Genomic DNA, 21,394 nt, shown 5'->3' with positions numbered 1-21,394 from the left:
TTTAAAAATAGACAATGGAAGTAGTAGTCTTGTTGCCTTAGTAGCGTCTTTATTTTATTTTTTTTACAATAAAAACTACTTAAAAACAAATCCACTTTAATTGTTCGGCTTCAGTACATTTGTCATTTATATAAAGCTATAAAATATGCAGATATCTCCAAATCCGAATGCCTACCTGCTGAGTGTGAAGGGAATATCTTCCATCACCAAAGCCGAAAGGAATTCATCCTGTTTTATATGGCTCTCTGGTTTACAGGACCTCAAGATAATTGGCTTCTGAATCTGAAGATGTCAAGTAAATAAAAGGAAGCTTATATATATAGATTCTGCTAAAATTGAAATGAAGCCTGAAATGGAGAGACATTTAGGGTTCCATAACCCCCAGCTTGTATTTGAGAGAATATCCGTAGAAGGCTTTCAAACCTCTACCAGATTGTTGCTTCAAACTTTTAGATTTTCATGGTTTTATGGGTCATTTGAAACCTTTGAAATCACCTGTTGTCTGTATAAACAGGGGTATGATAAGTACAACCATTTATGCCCAAAATAGAGGTTACAGTTTGCCCCACGCCTCCCCCAAATGATCCCTAAACTTATGCATAATAGTTAATTGATGGACAATTACTATGCAGTAGACCAAGCCTTCCATGGCTACCCAAACTATCCACCAAGTTCTATACTGAGAAGGAACTTTGCCCATGAAATCCTTGTACATTGTTCATGCTCTCAGTACACATGTACATAAGAGCCATTTGAAGGTCCTTCAATGGTCCTGAAAAAGCAGGGAGAAGTGACACATCCTCCATTCTCCAAGAAGTCGATTCTAGTGCCATATGTAGGAAGTTAATCCAGACTTGTAGGGGCTATAATATTCATAAAGCCCAGGGCCCATGCCAGTCTTAATACGCTCCTGCTGGCTGCCATACAATAAATCCTGGGAATGGTCCATTATATTGCTATTTACATACAAAGGATGTAGGGCTGATCCACTCTTTTCCATTAGACAATCGCTGAATACAGTAAAATTTTGGGGGAGGGATGAGGCATTTCTACTGTTTACCTCCACCACATACCACCTTCAATATTATTACAATGCATTGTTGAACATTAAAGAGTATCTTTGTACAAGTTCTCGCTGGTTTCCTACAAAAGGACCATGTGATTTATTGGGGCACATTTACTAAGGGTCCGTCGGACGCTTTTGAGCTGAATTGCCCCGGGTTTTTGGCACACGCGATCGGATTGTGGCACATCGGCGCCGGCTTTCATGGCCAAATTGGGGGGCGTGGCCGGTGGACAACCCGACTGAATCGGACAAACCGCAGAATTTAAAAATGAAATTGTGTCGCAAGATCAGCACTCACATGCACCGGGAAGAAGAAGGTGAACTCGGCGGACCTCAGCGGGGAAGCGACACATGCAGGAAATTGGACGCACGATCTTAGTGAATCGCGGCAGCTCCAAATCCTCGTCGGACATTCCGGATCGGCGTCGTCAACGGGACGGGTAAGTAAATGTGCCCCATTGTTTTTCACTAATTTTATATTGGACATCATGGCGTGTCATTAGAAACACCAGAAAATATGTCAACACAACACATGTTCCTTATGTAGGAACCTACAATTAATGCTAGATAGAAAGCCGCCAAACTAATTTATCCCTTCACCTAAGTGGGGCCCCAGAAGCCACCAGAGTCCCATTGCTATTCCTATGGTTTTTATGCCCATAGTTACACCATAGATTTACAAGTCCATTCATATCGAGGTTCTCATCACTACAACAGATGATAGAAACTTTTTTTTGTCAACAATAAAGCATCTTCCTTAATGAAATCTAAACCTCTTGCAGATTTCTAATATATATAGATATATTCACCGGCCACAATCTTTTCATTTTCTCTCTACCCGCGGTGTGCAGACATAAGGGGACTTGGCTGGTTATTCTGCATCCCTGGTATTTTCCTGTGATGATTTATCTGTGGTGTGACATGCTGTGCATTATTAAATTTTATACAGAAGGGCATAAGCACACAAGAGGATATGCAAATGAAGAGATCAAACATGATTACCGTATTCTTCTTAGTAGAACCCATTCATATGTATCTTTTCCTATGAAGTTGTTATCTTATAAATCCTGGCTGAATGGAGAGGAAGGTAAAAATTATCTCGGCACTGAAATAAAGTGTTACATTTAGATTGGGTTTTATCCCTTCATTTCAAATATGGATTACATTTTTATAATTATCATTGTGCTATATAGCACTTTACAGACAGCGGATTATACACATCAGTACCTGCCCCGGTGGAGATGAGCTGCAGTATTAGAGTATTTCTAATGTGAACCAAATAATTCATTAAATTCACAGGCTGTTGGGGCTTAAAGGGAATGTCCACCTTTTAACATCATGTCATTTTTAGCTCCGTTGTTCTGTGTTAATTCATTCCTTTATATATCATTATAATTATTATTTATATATACGGTATATATATATATGTATTTATCTATATATCATTATAATTATTATTGATATATATTTATTTATATATAATTATACTTATTATTTATATATTTATACATATTTATTTACATATCATTATAATTCTCAAAGCTGTGTTTTCATTTTAACTCCAAATCACAAAAATTGACAGAGCTCTCAATGAATTGTGGCTGCCTACACACATCACTAGGATTGCATTAAAATAGATATAAAAAATTTGGTAAGATTTGAGGCCCCTTCTAGGATACACAGTTGTTACTTCAAACAAACCTGTCATCAGTAATTGACCTAATAAACCACTACCAGAATATTATCAAGCAGCATAATACCTTCTAGATTTGTTTCTTTCATGGTCCTGTATGGAGGCATCATCTTGAAAATCCTGAGATGTAAATTGGTTGTATAAAGTCAAGGAGGAGCAGAGTTTAATACTGAAGTCAAGGTGGGGAGATCAGAACTACTCCTCCTCTGTGACTGACATCATGCATCGGACTTCAGGAGATCTGGTTAGTGATATCTATGGATGCAGGACCATCAATTACAGTTTCTGAGGAAGAGAGAACTTGACTTCAGTGTTAAAATCTCTGCCTCCTTGACTTTATACAACCAACTTGCATCTCACTTTAATGTAGATTTCTGGATGCTGCCACCACACTGGGCCATGAAAGAAACATTATCTGGAAGGTGTTCAGTTGCTTGACAACATACTGGTAGTGGTTTTAGGTCAATTTCTGCTGACCGGTTTCCTTTAAACGGGTATTCCAGGGATTATAATACTAAACATTACTTATTCTCCCACTAACATGTATGCATTGCATATCCTGATAGACGCCTTGTTGGCAGATTACATAAAATATTCCTGAAAAAATGTAGAGTGTGCTGGGAACTTGATTGACCATATTTATAGGTCAATGGGCTAACAGTGTTTGTCATGTGACAAATCCATTTCTAGATTGAATTTGATTTATGTTTCAAACACTGTAGCTTAATATGGTGTGGACCTGCTATGCTTACCCTTCCCCCTGCATAGAAGCCGAGGTTTCGCAGTGAAAAGCAGATAAGCAGGTAGGTTGAGCCAAAGTAAGTGGAGAAAGAATAATTTTGCTTTCATAAAATTCATGAAAACATTTCTTGTAGTTACATGCACAACTGATTTATGAAAATGTTTGTTTTTGGAGACATTACTATTTAATCTCAACAATTAAACAGTATGCTGTAGCTCTGGAGCTCCCTCTAGTGTCTCCATTTGAACTTATAATTTAATATCTTGAGCCTTGTATTAGGAAAATGGAGCTATAAATGCTCTTACTAAATAATAGGATATAAAAAAAAATAAAGAAAATGTCTGTGACCATAAATTAAAGATTTCAGCTGCATTTCAAATGCAGGACTCTTGTTTCATACTTGGCAGCATATCAGTATGCAGCATGATGGTATCATGGTCTACTTCCTCATTTACAATCCGTATGATTGCTCATGCTCATACATAAAACTATAATTGCAGGTAAGGAGGAGACAGCATGATCTCTGCAAGCGATAAAGTATCTATCTATATTACTAGTCATGAAACAGGATGTGTAGCTAAAATCATACAGATGTTTACAGATGTAGCTGAACAGAGTTGCAGAGTGCAGCAGAGCTGAATTTGCCATTTTTAAAGAGGGAAACATTTATATAACCCTGTACTCTGGGGTAAAAGTTGCAGATGGCCTAATACATGTCAATGCTACTTAGAGGTGTGAGTCTCTTAATAACTTCGGCACCGTGGCACAAGCAGACCACAGAATAAGAGTGGTGGTCTTCATAAAGGGATAGTCTTAATAAATCTCCCCAATATATTAATTGTGGCCCTCTAATCAAGCAGCATATAAACCTCTGTAGCTATCTTAAAGGGGATCTGTCGCTGCCCCTGACTTGTCTGTTTTATGTAAATAATAAATCATGTCCCACATTTGTTAATTCAAATAGACTCGAAGCGCTGACATGATTTCTGAAGGTTCTGATTAAGGCTGGCTGCACACAAACATTCTCAGTTCTTACAATGCTGGAGCTGCAGTTTGGCTGGCAGACAGGGAGTCCTTGTATCATATTTCTGTATGATGCAAAGAGTCCTCTCCTGTGCATTCTGTGCAGTCAATGGGAACAGAACAGGCCAGTTTCCACAGGCTAAGGCTGCATTCACACTACCATATGGGGGATGTATGTATGGCCGGAAGCTTGCAGCCGTACATATGTCCTCCACAGATGGCAATGGCCGCACAGAGCAATATGGTGCAGCACACGTGATATACAGTACCGCTTCGTATTGTCCTATTTTTCCCCATTTTGCGGCCAGTACCCAATGCATTGCTATCCTATCCATGGTTCATGGACAGCCGCAGCTGTCTGGGCATACGTCAATATAGATGCAACCTAAGGCTACATTCACACTGCCGCATGGGGGACGTATATTCGGCCGACGTATATATGGCCGATATATACGTCCCCCATAGATGGCAATTGGCGCCCTACGGGAATGGTACAATGCAGTACACGTTACCGTAGTGCTCCGTACCCCGTGAAAATATTGGACACGTGTTATGTTTTCACGGCATACGGCGCCGCGCGCCATGTGTCCCTGTGGAGAGGGGCGGGGGTGAGCAGCGCTCACCTGCTCCTCCTATCCCCGTGTTGCGGTAGCACGTCGGGCAATGGCTGTGTGAATCTAGTCTAATTCTGTATATCTACAGAATATAGAGTCCTAGGGAGACATGTATCCTACACCAGCACATGATGAAGGCCCCAACTCTCTAGCGCCTCCAGATGCATCAGGAGACTGTGGGCTCCTCATGTATTTCCCGACCAGGCTGCCCTGATGTACAATTCTATGCCAAGACAATTCTGTACCACTTGCCATGTCCTCTTTACACCCATCCACGACCACCTTGCAAGCTCTCAAACCAGGTCTCCTCCATACCCTACAGTGTTGGGGTTTGCTCCAATTATATCTTAGAAACCATAAAATCCTGTGAAATGTAATTGGTTTGAATAAGGTACAAATAAATGAGTCTTTCTTCCATATAAATTATGCACTATGAGACGAGAAACTGTTTTTGCAATAATTTGACAAATTTCGCTAAAATGAATTTGTTTTCTTATTCATGAACATTTGACCACTAGGTGTCAGTGTCTTGTTGTTTCTTAATGTATTCACTGCAGTACGGAATAAATGTATGGGGAAAAGATTTTTATCCACATGGTGCACCAAATATTCATGGAAGACCCCAATGAAATAAATCTTTCTTATAAACAATTTACAGCTTCCTCTGATGGAACAATCCTATGCAGAACGGCTTCATAATAATGAGACATTTTAGTTGCGCCTCTAACCTATTTTCTGACATTCAAATTGATATTTTCTTTGACTTATTAGTGAATCTTGCTTTAATAAATAGGCAAATACGGCAAAAACAGCTATTTAATTCACATCTGCTAATTCACATTCAACTATTAAATTGAGCCATAAAGATTGCTCTGTCATCTGCCTCCTTATTCGAAATTTCTCTCCTCCCTGCAACAAATCCCTCTCCGTTCTATTAGATCTGATTGAAAACTACAGCCGGCATGGATAATTTATTTCTCATCCTACTCAGGATAAAATAATACAAATCTTGTACAGAATGAGGAAGAACAGTTTTTTTTTTTTTTTTTAGAAAGGTCACTAAATCTGTATGAATTGTTTCTGGTAGCGCATTTTAGCTCCTTTGCATTTAATGGGACAGAAATGCAATATCATACGTAATCAGTGAAAAGATGTGGCACTGGTCATGTATGGGAACTAAATACAGTGGGTACAAAAAGTATTTAGACCCCTTATAATTTTTCACTCTGTTTCATTGCAGCTTATTGGTAAGATCAAAAAAGTATTGCTCATTAACGTACACCCTGCACCCCATCATGACAGAAATAAACTGAAATATAGATATTTTTGCTAATTTATTAAACAAGAAAAACTGTAAGGTCATAAGTATTCAGACCCTTTGCTGTGACACTCTGCTGTCCTTTTCCTTCTGATCCTCCTTGAGGTGGTTCTACTCCTTCATTGGAGTCTAGCTGTGTTTAAATAAACTGATGTCTGAGCACATAAAAATCCTGAGGTCTAAGGAACCGCCCAAGGAGCTCAGAGACAGTCAGAGACAATGCACAGATTTGCCAAGTTTACAAAAGCATCTGCAGCACTCCACTCAATGTTCTTATGAGCACAGTGGTCTTTATAAGCCTTAAATGTAAGAAGTTTGAGATGACCACTATTCTTCCTCGACCTGGCTGTACAGCCGAACTAAGGAATTGTGGGAAAAGAGCCATCCAACCTAAGGGAACTAGCGAGAATCTGCTGGGAAGAATGGCAGAGGATCCCCAAATCCAGGTGTGAAAACTTGTTGCATCATTACCAAGAAGACTCATGGCTGTACTAGCCCAAAGGTGCTTCTACTGAATACTGAGCAAAGGGTGTGAATACTTAGGACCATGTGATAGTTCAGTTTTTCTTGAGTGATAAATCAGCAAAAATATCTACAGTTCTGTTTTTTTCTGTCAAGATGGGGTGCAGAGTGTACATTAATGAGCAAAAAAAAAGCTTTTTTGATCTTACCAATTGGCTGCAATAAAACAAAGAGTGAAAAATTTAAAGGGGTCGGAATACTTTCTGTACCTACCATATGTATGGGACATTTTAGAAACTATAACGTTTACAGCTTTGGCCAAAGGTATGACAAAGATTTGGTGTACAGGTAAACACTTCACATAGGAATATGCTAAATTCCAGTACCAGGAGTCAATAGCTGACATAGTTTTAGACCATGTCTTTACTGTCATGTTATACTACATAGACAGTAATCATTTAGTATAATTTGGGACTGTTGGTGCCCCAGATGGCACCTTGCCTAAGAAAGCGTAAAGTACCACATATAGATCACATAGACTGCCCTCCCTAAGGTCCACCATGGGTGCTGTAGTATGTATTTGTACAGATTGGATCTATAAAACGCCCATGTATATAAAACCATTTAGTCTCCGCATCCCCACAGCCATCGACACCAGGATCTCATTATCCCATATATTTATGTCTTCATTTTCTGTATTGTTATTGTTGTTATTTTCTTCTCTCCACCCGCTGAACCCAGTAATATTCTGCCATGCCAGTGAAGGCAATTTTAATTTTGCATGATTGATTACCATCTTCATCTTGTGCTGTCTCCATGTAGGTGGCTCTCCTCTGAGCAATACAAAATTAAAGCCTGGCCATTGTCGACTCCAGTACAGGGGATGGAGGACTGTCTGTTAGTCAGCAGGTGGGCGCCACTCCAAGAGAAGATTCATGTATCCCAGATAGAAGAGGGCTACATTTGCATAAGAGCGTGAGGCTAATACACAATGTTCAGGCAGTTGACAGGCGTGTAACAGAAGCAGACACATACAGGCTGGCAGTATGGATGATGGATGAATGATCCCTTCTCCCAAAGTCTATGCTTTGTCTGGCAATGTCATTAATGATAATATAATAAATAAGAATTAATAAGAGCCCCATATCTGTGTTTCGGCTGTTCTCAGTTCCCAGCTGGTAAGAAATGAGGACCATATGCAGTCTCACATAGCAGGCGATGCCATATGCAGACTTAGATGGCAAAACACAACAACATGTGTTCTGGGTTGGTAGACAAATCCATATATATAGCAAGAAATAGAACAAAACTGAGAAGGAGTTTATTGTATAATAACTGTTACTAAAAGTTGTAATCATCCCCATAGTAAAGTTACTTAGCTATAGTTATCTACCAACCTCTTTCCTCTTTCATGTTGATGTTAAACAGGTCTGTCCATGTTGTGTGTGATATGCTCATATTTATCACTCGGCCTTCTGTAGTATGGAAGAGTTAAAGCATAAGTAAAATTGCATCAATCAATAGTGTAGAAGCCAATATGAATCACCTCAGAGAGCTGAATCATCGCACACAATATGCTCAAGGTTTGGAAGGAGTTAAACACCTGTGTATGTTACTTGTTGTACAGTATGGGCCCGATATCCTGCATGTGTAGCTTGCCGGCTCACGTCCGCCAGAGTTCACCTCCTTCTTTCTGGTGTATGTAAGTGCTTAGTCTTGCGACACAATTTGAAACTTAAATCCAGCGCTCAGTCCGAATCAGTCGGATCATCCGATGGCCACGCCTGCCGATTTCTGTTTCATGGAAGCCAGGGCAGCTGCGCCAAAATCCGATCATGTGTGACACAATCCAAGCGCAGACCCCTCCTAAATACCTGTCAAAGCTGCCCAAATCCCGAAAACTGCAATCAGACTGAGGAAAGCTCAATCTGCGACTCTTAGCAAATAAGTCCCATTAACATTTTTTGGGTGTGAAGGAGTTGAAAAGCATCAATAATGTACCGTATATACTCGAGTATAACCTAGCTCCAGGTCCATCGGCAAGCGGCTGATGTCATTGTGTGTACCGGTCGTGATCCAAAGGAGCCGGAGGAACCCATAGATGCATCCGGAGCTAAACACTAAGGCTACATTCACACTGCCGTTGCCCGCCCGTACCGTACCGTAGCGGGCAACGGCAGTGTACGGGGAGAGGAGGAGGAGGTGAGCGCAGCTCACCCCCGCCCCTCTCCATAGCAACCTATAGCGCACGGCCCCGTATTACGGGAAAAGATAGGACATGTCCTATCTTTTTCCCGGGTACGGAACGGTACGGTGCCGCACGTGTGCTGCACCGTACCGCTCCCGTAGGGTGCCGTGCGCCCATAGGAGTGTATGGGGGACGTATATCGGCCGTATATACGTCGGCCGTATATACGTCCCCCATACGTTCGTGTGAATGTAGCCTTACAAAGGACCCGCGGGGGGCGTCGGAAAGTTGAGTACAGTGGTAATTCTTTTTTTTTTATAGGCATGCTTAGGGCAGTGCTGGCTGGCTATATACTTGGGGGATGGGCTGGCTATAAACTGGGGGGGGCAGAGGCTACTGGCTACATACTAAGGGCAGGGGTTGGCAGGCTATGTACTGGGAGGGGGCAGGGGCTGGAAGGCTGTATACTGGGGGCAGGGGCTGGCTGTATACTGGGGTGCAAAGGCTGTCAGGCTATATAATGGGGGCAGGGGCTGTCAAGCTATATAATGGGGGCAGGTGCTGCAGGCTATATACTGTGGGATGGGGGCTAGCTGTATACTGGGGGCAGGGGCTGGGTATATACTGGGGGGCAAGGTCTAGCTGTATACCTGGGGGTGGCAGGAGCTGGCAGGCTATATACTGGGTGATATGGGCTGTCAGGCTATATATATATTGGGGGGCAGGGGTTTGGCTATATACTGGGGTGCAGGCGCTGGCTGTATACAGGGAGGCAGAGGGCTGGCCAGCTATATACTGGCTGGTGATTTTTTATTCTATGGGTCAATATAATTCTTATGTTTTACTAAATTTCTCAAAATAAACCCAATATGGGGAAAATTCTACTGTTTTTGCATCGCTTTCTTCCAAGTTGCATAACAATTTAAATTTTTGTCTACAGAGCTGATTGATGTCTTGTTCTTTGCGGGAAATGTAGTATTTTGTACCTGTATCATTCTGGAGTAGAAATATATTTTTTTAATAACTTTTTATTGATTGTTTTGTGAGATGAAAAAGGTAAAAATCATAATTTTTGTAGGGTTTATAACAGTTTTTTTTACAGCGTTCATCGGGCAGGTTAAATATTGATTTATTTTTATTCTGCAGGTCGTTAGGGACGCGGTTATAGTATATATGTAGGCAGAGCCGGATTAAGGTTGGTCGGAGCCCCTGGGCGCAAAATCTGGTGGGGGCCCCCATTGAATGTAATCCAGAGAGGGAACAGCAATCACTATTTACAGCCCCCCAGCAATTACTATATACTGCCCCAAGTAAACACTATATACAGCCCCCAGTAATCACTGTATACTGTCCCTAGTATTCACTGTATACAGCCCCCAGTAATCATTGTATACAACCCCCAGTAATCACTTTATACAGCCTCCCAGCAATCACTGTATACAGCCCTTCCACCCCAGTAATCACTAAATACAGCCCCCCACCATTATATATACAGACTTCCCAGTAATCCCTACATACATCCCCTGCAATCAATATATACAGCCCCACAGCAGTTACTATATACAGCTTCCAGCAATCAATATATACAGCCCCCAGCAATCACTATATACAGTGCCCCCAGCAATCACTATATACATCCCCCAGTAATGACTATATAAAGCCCCCCAACAATCACTATATACAGCTCCCAGTAATCACTATATGCAGCCCCCCAGTAATCAATGTATACAGCCCCCAGAAAAAACTATATACAGCTCCCAGTAATCACTATATACAGCTCCCCCAGTAATCACTATATAAAGCCCCCAGTAATCACTATATGCAGCTCCCAGTAACCACTACATACAGTCCGCAGTAATCACTATATTCAGCTCCCCCAGCAATTACTATATACAGCCCCCAGTAATAAATATATACATCTCCCCCAGAAATCACTATATACAGCTCCCCCAGCAATCACTATATATAGCTCCCCAGTAATCACTATATACAGCTCCCCCAGTAATCACTGTATACAGCCCCCCAACAATCACTATATACCGCCCCCCTAGAAATAACTATATTCAGCCCCCAAGCAATCAATATATACAGCCCCCCAGCAATCACTATATACAGCCCCTCAGCAATCACTATATACAGCCCCCAGTAATCACTATATACAGCCTCCAGCAATAATATATACAACCCCCCAGCAATAACAATATACAGCCTCCAGTAATCACTATATACAGCCCCTCAGCAATCATTATATACAGCTCCCCCAGCAATAACTATATACAACCCCCCAGTAATCACTATATACAGCCCCCCAGTAATCACTATACACAGCTCCCCCAGTAATCACTATATACATATCCCCCAGTAATCACTATATACAGACCCCAATAATCACTATATACAGCTCCCAGTAATCACTATATGCAGCCCCTAGTAATCACTGTATAATGCCTGCAGTAATCACTATATACAGCCCCCAGTAATCACTATATCCATCTCCCCCAGCAATCACTATATACAGCTCCCAGTAAAAATAATATATAGCTCCCCCAGAAATTACTATATACAACCCCTAGCAATCACTATATACAGCTCCCCCAGTAATCACTATATGCAGCTTCCACAGCAATCACTGTATACAGCTCCAAAAGCAATACCTATATGCAACTCCCCCTGTAATCACTATATACAGCTCCCCCAGAAACAACTATATACAACTCACACAGCAATCGCTATATACAGTTCCCCCAACAATTGCTGTATACAGTCCCCCAGAAATCACTATATACAGCTCCCCCAGCAATCACTATATACAGTCTCCCAAATAATCAATAATACAGCTCCCAGTAATCACTGTATACATCCCCCAGTAATCACTGTATACAGCCCCCCAGTAGTCACTATATACAGACTCCAGCAATAAATATATACAGCCCCTAGTAATCACTATATATAGCCCCCCAGAAATCACTATATATGGCTCCCCCAGCAATCACTATATACAGCTCCCAGTAATAAATATATACAGCTCCCCCAGAAATCACTATATACAGCCCCCAGCAATCACTATATACAGCTCCCCCAGTAATCACTGTATACAGCTCCCCCATTAATCACTGTATACAGCCCTTCCACCCCAGTAATTACTATATACAGCCCCCCACCATTATATATACAGACTTCCCAGTAATCCCTACATACATCACCTGCAATCAATATATACAGCCCCACAGCAGTTACTATATACAGCCTCCAGCAATCAATATATACAGCCCCCAGCAATCACTATATACAGTGCCCCCAGCAATCACTATATACACCCCCCAGTAATAACTATATAAAGCCCCCCAACAATCACTATATACAGCTCCCAGTAATCACTATATACAGCCCCCCAGTCATCAATGTATACAGCCCTCAGAAAAAAACTATATACAGCTCCCAGTAATCACTATATACAGCTCCCCCAGTAATCACTATATAAAGCCCCCAGTAATCACAATATGCAGCTCCCAGTAACCACTACATACAGTCCGCAGTAATCACTATATACAGCTCCCCCAGCAATTACTATATACAGCCCCCAGTAATAAATATATACATCTCCCCAAGAAATCACTATATACAGCTCCCCCAGCAATCACTATATATAGCTCCCCAGTAATAACTATATACAGTTCCCCCAGTAATCACTGTATACAGCCCCCCAACAATCACTATATACCGTCCCCTAGAAATAACTATATTCAGCCCCCAAGCAATCAATATATACAGCGCCCCAGCAATCACTATATACAGCCCCTCAGCAATCACTATATACAGCCCCCAGTAATCACTATATACAGCCTCCAGCAATAATATATACAACCCCCCAGCAATAACAATATACAGCCTCCAGTAATCACTATATACAGCCCCTCAGCAATCATTATATACAGCTCCCCCAGCAATAACTATATACTACCCCCCAGTAATCACTATATGCAGCTCCCCCAGTAATCACTATATACAGCTCCCCCAGAAACAACTATATACAGTTCACACAGCAATCGCTATATACAGTTCCCCCAACAATCGCTGTATACGGTCCCCCAGAAATCACTATATACAGCTCCCCCAGCAATCACTATATACAGTCTCCCAAATAATCAATAATACAGCTCCCAGTAATCACTGTATACATCCCCCAGTAATCACTGTATACAGCCCCCCAGTAGTCACTATATACAGACTCCAGCAATAAATGTATACAGCCCCTAGTAATCACTATATATAGCCCCCCAGAAATCACTATATACGGCTCCCCCAGCAATCACTATATACAGCTCCCAGTAATAAATATATACAGCTCCCCCAGAAATCACTATATACAGCCCCCAGCAATCACTATATACAGCTCCCCCAGTAATCACTGTATACAGCTCCCCCAGCAATCACTATATGCAGCTCCCCCAGTAATCACTACATACAGCTCTCCCCAGAAATCACTATATACAGTCTCCCAAATAATCACTATATACAGCTTCCAGTAATCACTGTATACATCCCCCCATAATCACTTTATACAGTCCCCCTATAACTATATACAGCCCACTATAATCATTATATGCAGCCGCCTATAACTATATATAGCTCCAGTATAATAACTATATACAGCCTCCCTTTAATAACTTAATACAGCCACCAATAACTATATACACCCTGCCATAATAACTATATACAGTCCCAGGTAAAATAATAAAATTGTATTCACCTTCCTTCCAACCTCATCTTCTTACCTCGCGTTGATAACACTGGAGGTGTACTAAGATGGTGGTGCCCTGCTTCTGACGACCCCATCTTAGTACACATCCGATGGTCTATGGTCAAATATACTGTGGGCGTTTCGGTGGGTTATGTGACCGCCTTAGTTGCCCACATTAGGTGGGAGCCCCTTTAAGTGCAAAGTGGTGGGGGCACCAGGACACGCGCCCCCTACATTGTGGTCATAAAGGGATGGACATGGTCAGCAACAATACTCAGGTAGGCTGTGGCATTGCAACGATGCTCAATTGGTACCAAGGGGCCCAAAGAGTGCCAAGAAAATATTCCCCACACCATGACACCACCACCACCAGCCTGAACCATTGATACAAGGCAGGATGGATCCATGCTTTCATGTTGTTGACGCCAAATTCTGACCCTACCATCCGAATGTCGCAGCAGAAATCGAGACTCATCAGACCAGGCAACATTTTTCCAATCTTCTACTGTCCAATTTTGATGAGCTTGTGCAAATTGTAGCCTCAGTTTCCTGTTCTTAGCTGAAAGGAGTGGCACCTGGTGTGGTCTTCTGCTGCTGTAGCCCATCTGCCTCAAAGTTTGACGTACTGTGCGTTCAGAGATGCTCTTCTGCCTACCTTGGTTGTAACGGGTGGCGATTTGAGTCACTGTTGCCTTTCTATCAGCTTGAACCAGTCTGCCCATTCTCCTCTGACCTCTGGCATCAACAAGGCATTTCTGCCCACAGAACTGCCGCTCACTGGATGTTTTTTCTTTTTCGGACCATTCTCTGTAAACCCTAGAGATGGTTGTGCGTGAAAATCCCAGTAGATCAGCAGTTTCTGAAATACTCAGACCAGCCCTTCTGGCACCAACAGCCATGCCACGTTCAAAGGCACTCAAATCACTTTCTTCCCCATACTGATGCTCGGTTTGAACTGCAGGAGATTGTCTTGACCATGTCTACATGCCTAAATGCACTAAGTTGCCGCCATGTGATTGGCTGATTAGAAATTAAGTGTTAACGAGCAGTTGGACAGGTGTACCTAATAAAGTGGCCGGTGAGTGTACAGCTCTGTTTACTTACACTGAGCACTTCATGTGATGTGACCAAAGTGATGTTATGAAAGGTCTTTTACCCAATAACATTTGCTTTATCCAGTAATATTAACATCTACCTCAGGTATGTTTCTGATTACATGGAATAACAGCATGCCCATGGAGGATTGGGAGGAGTATAAGTCCATGGAGGTATGATGTGATTTCATGTGATCAGATACATACTTGAGATAGATGTTGGTGCTCCTGGGTAAAGGACCTTAGATGACCTTAGATGACTGGGGATTTGAGGGAAACTATTTTTAGCTAAAAGAAGGATGGCATTTAGTTAATAGGGCTCTATAGGAACCTGCCACTAGCTGTAATTGTGAAAATTTGGTGACAGGTTCCCCTTAAAGGGGTTTTCCCACGAAAGAAAATTCTCACATCTCAATCCCCTAGTGATGTTAGCACAATAAAGATCATTTAACCGCTTACTTTTCAATGTTACTCAGCGTTATTTCTGTTTCAGCTCCTCTCACTCCAAAGGCTGCTCAGTGCAAAATTCCAGGGTGTGGGCGGGAAATGTGGTTAGGTTACAGGTGTATATACACTTTTATCTGGCTTCTGACATTGTACTAACACACTGACACATAGAGAGAGAGATGAAACAGATCAGAGATGATGAGATGCCTTAGATTTCTATTACACAGAAGTAAGTATAATATGGTTGACCATTTTAGGTTCTTACACAGTACATACCCTGTTAAAGTTAAATATAAGGGGCCAACTCCTTTAATATTTAGCCTCCTTATCTGCCTGAAGTAGCAGGACATCAGAAGGCTTTGAGATGCACTGCTTACCACAGAGAAGATGAAATATAATGAAGTATATTGCAAAGTTTACTACTATCACCTCGTCCATTCATTTCTGAAACAATAATTCCTTAAAAGGTTCTCTTCAATGCTACAATATATCAGTGATATTCCTTTTTATTGCTTGTAATTAATATGTATTAGTTATACAGACAGGCACATAAGGATAAAACAAAGAATAGAAATAGATTATTGTCCATCACATGCCGAGGTTGTCTCAATACATCCTGGTAATAACACATAGTTATTCATGATGTATTTTAGCCTGGCATATCCTCATAATTCTTCTCTTCTGCCTTTAAGACGTCGTACTCATTGTACCCTTCTTCACTCTGCACACATCAATGTCTGAACTAATTATGGTATTAATCTGAGCTACAGCAAACTGTCATCTGTTTAATGTCAGCCAAAAGCCCACATCACCCATAAAACATGTCGCATATTATCCAATGCACACTGTGCTGCTAGGACAGACATCAAGTCGCACAGTGGGAAGCGATGTCCTTAATTCTCCAGTTCCCCAGCAGTGAATCTTTATATAATTGTCGAGTGATAGTTTACAGGCACGTACCCTCCACGTACCGAGTACTATGCCATGGGCTCATCACTGACGACCTTTACACCTTTTAATTGGGCTTTTATGAGATTAATCCTCACCACACTATTAGGCAGATTTTATAAGATTTTGGTCCACGTTCCTCTCATTGTCCTTAGCTCTCTCCATCTTGGAATGTTTTACTAATTAGTTCAGGGCATTGTAAACAGTGGGGGATTGTCCTTGAAAATCACTCTTAGAAGGTACTGAAGAATATATAACAATGTCTTGCAGGTTCTTTCAGTATTATCGTAGGGCTTCTGGCTAATGTGTTTTTATTCCATATTATAATCAGCAGTTTCCATATACAGTATTCCTGTTTATCGTTGATGTCTTATTTGTAATCTTAACAATTTTTTACCAATCAGATTATCTGGGAGCTGATGCATAAGCAGTAACCTATGAGGCAGGGAGGTGACCTGTCCCCTTGCTTTCATTTCAATATCATGTAGTGGTCACATCCTATGGGCATAGATAGTACTGCCTCCTTGGCTCTAACTAGCCTGTGATTGTACTGCCCTTTTCTAATTATTCGCTGCAAATGTTCTGGACACTGAGAAAACTGCCTCACTGTGGTTTTCTCTAAAAGTTCTGACCTTAAAATTATCTTTTTAAATTATGTAGGATCATGCAGTGCTGCCTCATTTTCTCTCTGCAAATGATAAAGAGAAGGTTAACCTACCTGTGGATACAGATCTTATTGTCTGTATTGCATATACATTCTGCTGTCCAGATTTTACTACTGTTCTCTCTCTGCCTGTAATTAAGGGAACCACAAATAGTTACCCCCCCCCCCTCTCTCATAATAATGGATAAAGTCACAGATTTTACCTACATTTTACCTATAAAGGATAAAAGTTAGTGCAACCTTCCTGTCTCGTCTCATTAATTGTGTAGGTACAGATAGTCCTTCCTTCCAGTCTCTGTAGGTTAGGAACAGGTGAGTAGGTTACTTAGTAGACTTCACTATCCCCAGTGCAACCTTCCTGACTTGTCTCATGAATTGTGTAGGTACAGATAGTCCTTCCTTCCAGTCTCTGTAGGTTAGTAACAGGTGAGTAAGGTTACTTAGTAGACTTCACTATCCCCAGTGCAACCTTCCTGTCTTGTCTCATGAATTGTGTAGGTACAGATAGTACTTCCTTCCTGTCTCTGTAGGTTAGTAACAGGTGAGTAGGTTACTTAGTAGACTTCACTATCCCTAGTGCAGCAGAGGTCCCAGTCAAAGGTTCTCCATCCTATTTACTGGTCTTGAGAATGCAACAACTGACACAGGTAAGCTACAAGGTTTTGGCATGATAAACTCCAGTTGCATGAAGGTATGCTGATGGTTTAGGGACCCTAAACTTACTGACAGGTCCCCCTTTAACATGAGCTTTTATAGGCAAATTCTGCCATCATAGAACATGTCATAAAATGTCTTAGTAAAGTAAGTAAGTTTTGAGCCGGAATCAAATCCAACCTGAAATTGCACTAATTCTTCTCAAAATTGGTAAAACATTTTTTTTAAATAGAAAGATGTTATCTTATTTCATTGATTTTCTATGATTTTTTTTTATTAGAGATATGATTAACCCTAACCTTAAACCTAATGAAAAAAATTGCAAAAAATGAACAAAGTAAGAACCGTTTAATAAAAAAATGTTTTATAGTACTGGAGAGGGTTATATACTAATTTCCATATCAGTTGGAGCAAAATTGGTTCATTTAAAGCAAATCTCAAACAGATTGGATTCAATATGGTGCTGAAAAATTGTCAGGTTCCTACTGAATCTCCAAAACAACAAATGGATTTCACAGGAAAGTTGAAGGAAGATCCTAGCACCACAAATAAAACTTCTTGTTTTATTTAAAACATGTTAAAAAACGAACAATATGATGTTACCATCCATAGTGGCTGATGCTTTTTGGGCAGCCGAACAAATTAGCCTAAGGCACTAAGGGCACTTAAATGAAATCTACCACAAATCTACCACATATTATAATACAGATACTCACCTGCACTCCTCTCGACGTTGATCCTGGCAGTGTCCTTCTCTTAGCTTGACATACCAGGATCACCTATAAAAAAAACATTTAATTATCAGCCCGAAGTGCGGGGACAAGATGTCCGGCTAAATATGCACCCCCTCCCTTGCCATGCTGGGAGAGGAAGGTGATGTCACGCAAGGGCTGTGAATAATTAGCAGCCCGATGCCCCAGACATCTCGACCCCACACTCTGGGCTGCTAATTATAAGTTTCTTTTTTAGGTGATCCCAGCATGTGAAGCATAGAGAAGGACACACTGGGATCAACATAAAGAGGAGCTTAGGTAAGTATTTGTAGTTTAATATGTCTACCAGCTAGAGGTAGACTTCCATTAATTTGTTTTGCTGCCCAAAACGCGTCAGCCACTATGGATGGTAACATCACATTGTTTGATTTTTAATGTTAAACAAGAAGCTTTATTCATGGATCTACCTTCGACTTCAACTAACTAATGGAGTTCAGCTCTTGTTTGGAGGCTGTTGTGTGAGCTGTACAAGTCTATCCTTTCTATGGAATATTCACATAACAAATAGATTTGCTCATCTCTAGTGTCTCAGTGCTGTTCAGAGCCGTCAATCCGCAGTTTTCACATGCTGACCAGTTTACCAGAAAGCTTGTATCTATATTTGTCTGTACTGTACTCAGTGACATCTCTCCATCTATACTGGAACAAGGAGATCAGAGTTGTGACATAAGATACTAATACTATCACCAGGCAACAACAAAAATGTTCTGACTCAACAGGTATAACATTTGAAAAAGAGAATTCTGACAAATGATTATTTTGTGGTTACTTACATTAGGATACTTTGGTTATACTTTGAGTTTTTTAAATAGCAGTGCCCATCGTTACTACCCATATAAGCTAAGTGCATTTACCACCCGCCAGTACCTTGGAACTCTTATCCATACTAAGTGCCATAAACGCATTCTGCATCTGCGCTTGTAAACCTTGTCAGAACTCAGCGCTTTAATCTTTTCTTGAAATATAAGTTACTCTAAATGTTCATTTTAAAGAGATGCTAGAAACTTCCACTAAGGTATTTAAGAGAAGAGAGGAGCATATTTCATCAAGAGGTTTCTGAACAAAAGGTCAGACACTGAAGATAGAGGGTGACAGATAATGCCTGACTGTAGTGGCTTATTGAAAGGGTAACTTGCACAGAATATGTTCCCACCAGAAGTAATAGCGGCTGGAACAGAAATGGAATTCTGCACAATTAAGGCAATAACCTTATGCACTCTATAACAATACACTGATATTGTAATGACTGGAAAGGGTCTCATCTATGAGTGAGTAAAAGTACAATACTTCCCATAGTATTGGATGCACAGGTCAACAGTATTTCCCTCTGGTGATGATCAATCTCCGCCCACCACCGAAAAATCAATTTTGGCAAGTCTTGACTACATTAGGACTTCTTTATCGATGGATCTCTGTTTTAAGATTGGATTGAATTTGTCCCCTCTTCCACCTGTCAAAAAGACGAATTTAAGTGGAAACCAGAGTCTTAGGATGGAACCATATGATGTAGAAGGAACCACAGACCTAAGGAGTCCAGTGTAAAAGCAACACTATGATTGACTGTGGGTTATGACTTGTAGTTGATAGCATTGCACCAGCAGGATACTCTCTTAAATTAAGTCTACCGCCGCCGTACTACCTCGGTGCTGTTACTTCCTTATCGATGGACCTCTGTTTTAAGATTGGGTTGAATTTGTCCCCTCCACCTGTCAAGAAGGAGAATTTAAGTGGAAACCACAGCCTTAGGAGGAAACCATAAACTTTAAGGCGCACCGGATTATAAGGTGCACCATCAATAAATGTCTGCTTAAATGTATAGGTTCATGTAAAAGGCGCACCAAATTATAAGGCACACCTGATTATAAGGATGAATGACCAGCAGATGCCAGACCTGTGCACAGTTCAAGGCAGCTGTTGTCTGTAAGTAATGTTCATATATAAGGCGCACTGGACTATAAGGCGCACCTTTGATTTCTGAGAAAATCAAAGGATTTTTTCTGCGCCTTATAGTCTGAAAAATACGGTACATCTTACAAGTAGAAGTACAGCCTCCCCAGCCAACCTCTAGAGATTGTATCAAAGCTGGACAACCCCTTTAACGACATGAGATGTACTAGTATGTGCCTCTGGCATCATTTAAACTCCCAGCAGCACTAAGTAGCGCCATCTTGGAAGCATTGTCGTTCCCATGATGTCATTGCGGAGGGAAGATATGACAGCCTTGAGTCTGCACAAGACTCCAGGCTATGTAATTTCTGTGACAAAGGCCCATTATAACAGATCATCTGCAAATATACCATAACCTGCAATACAGCTGTATTGCAGTTCATGGTAGGAAAGATCGACTCTCTAGGGGATCTACAAATACAGTGAAAAAAAGCTGTATAAAAATAATCAAAATATAAAAATGGTAACAGAAAATGTCCGAATTGACACTTTTTCACCATTTTGCAACTAATTAAAATTTAAATCAAAAGTGATCAAGTTCGTACAATCTGAAAATGTCATCACTCCCCACAAAAATTTACACCTTACGCAGCTTTCTATCCCAAAGCGTGATAAAGGTATTAGTGTCAGAATATGGCGAAACAAAGACATTTTTTTAGTTCAAAAGTTTATAATTTCTTAAAATCTATTAAACGCCAAAGAAAGATATAAATTTGGTTTCTACCAACCCTGGAAAAAAGTAGAGGAGTCATGCGGAGCGCACATTGAAAGCCAAGAAAATAGCAAATGCGTTTTTTGTCACTTTCACTGCACCTAATTCTTTGCCCACTTCCCAGTACACAGCATAGAATATACAATACTGCCACTAGGAGCAAAAGATGGAAACGCAAAACTGGGCGTGAAGAGGTTAAGGGGGTTGTGATCATGACATATGCCCTTAAAAAAAACCTCACTGGAGTTGGGTATTCCCTAAAGAATTTGTATTAACTGATTAAATGTCAGGTCAAATAAACATCACTA

At 40.9% G+C, this 21,394-nt stretch overlaps 1 long non-coding RNA gene across 1 annotated transcript; it reads right to left on the bottom strand.

The window, feature by feature from the left end:
- Positions 1-206: 206 nt before the first annotated feature.
- Positions 207-2,137, bottom strand: LOC140066210 (uncharacterized). Its single transcript, XR_011848164.1, has 3 exons — positions 2,069-2,137; positions 1,876-1,975; positions 207-282 (listed from the first exon to the last, which is right to left on the bottom strand). It is a non-coding gene; the product is annotated as an uncharacterized lncRNA (long non-coding RNA).
- Positions 2,138-21,394: the final 19,257 nt, after the last annotated feature.

The sequence above is a fragment of the Engystomops pustulosus genome, chromosome 6 (genome assembly GCF_040894005.1).
Source record: "Engystomops pustulosus chromosome 6, aEngPut4.maternal, whole genome shotgun sequence".
NCBI lineage: Eukaryota > Metazoa > Chordata > Amphibia > Anura > Leptodactylidae > Engystomops > Engystomops pustulosus.
This window is presented reverse-complemented; position numbering and strand designations above follow the sequence as displayed.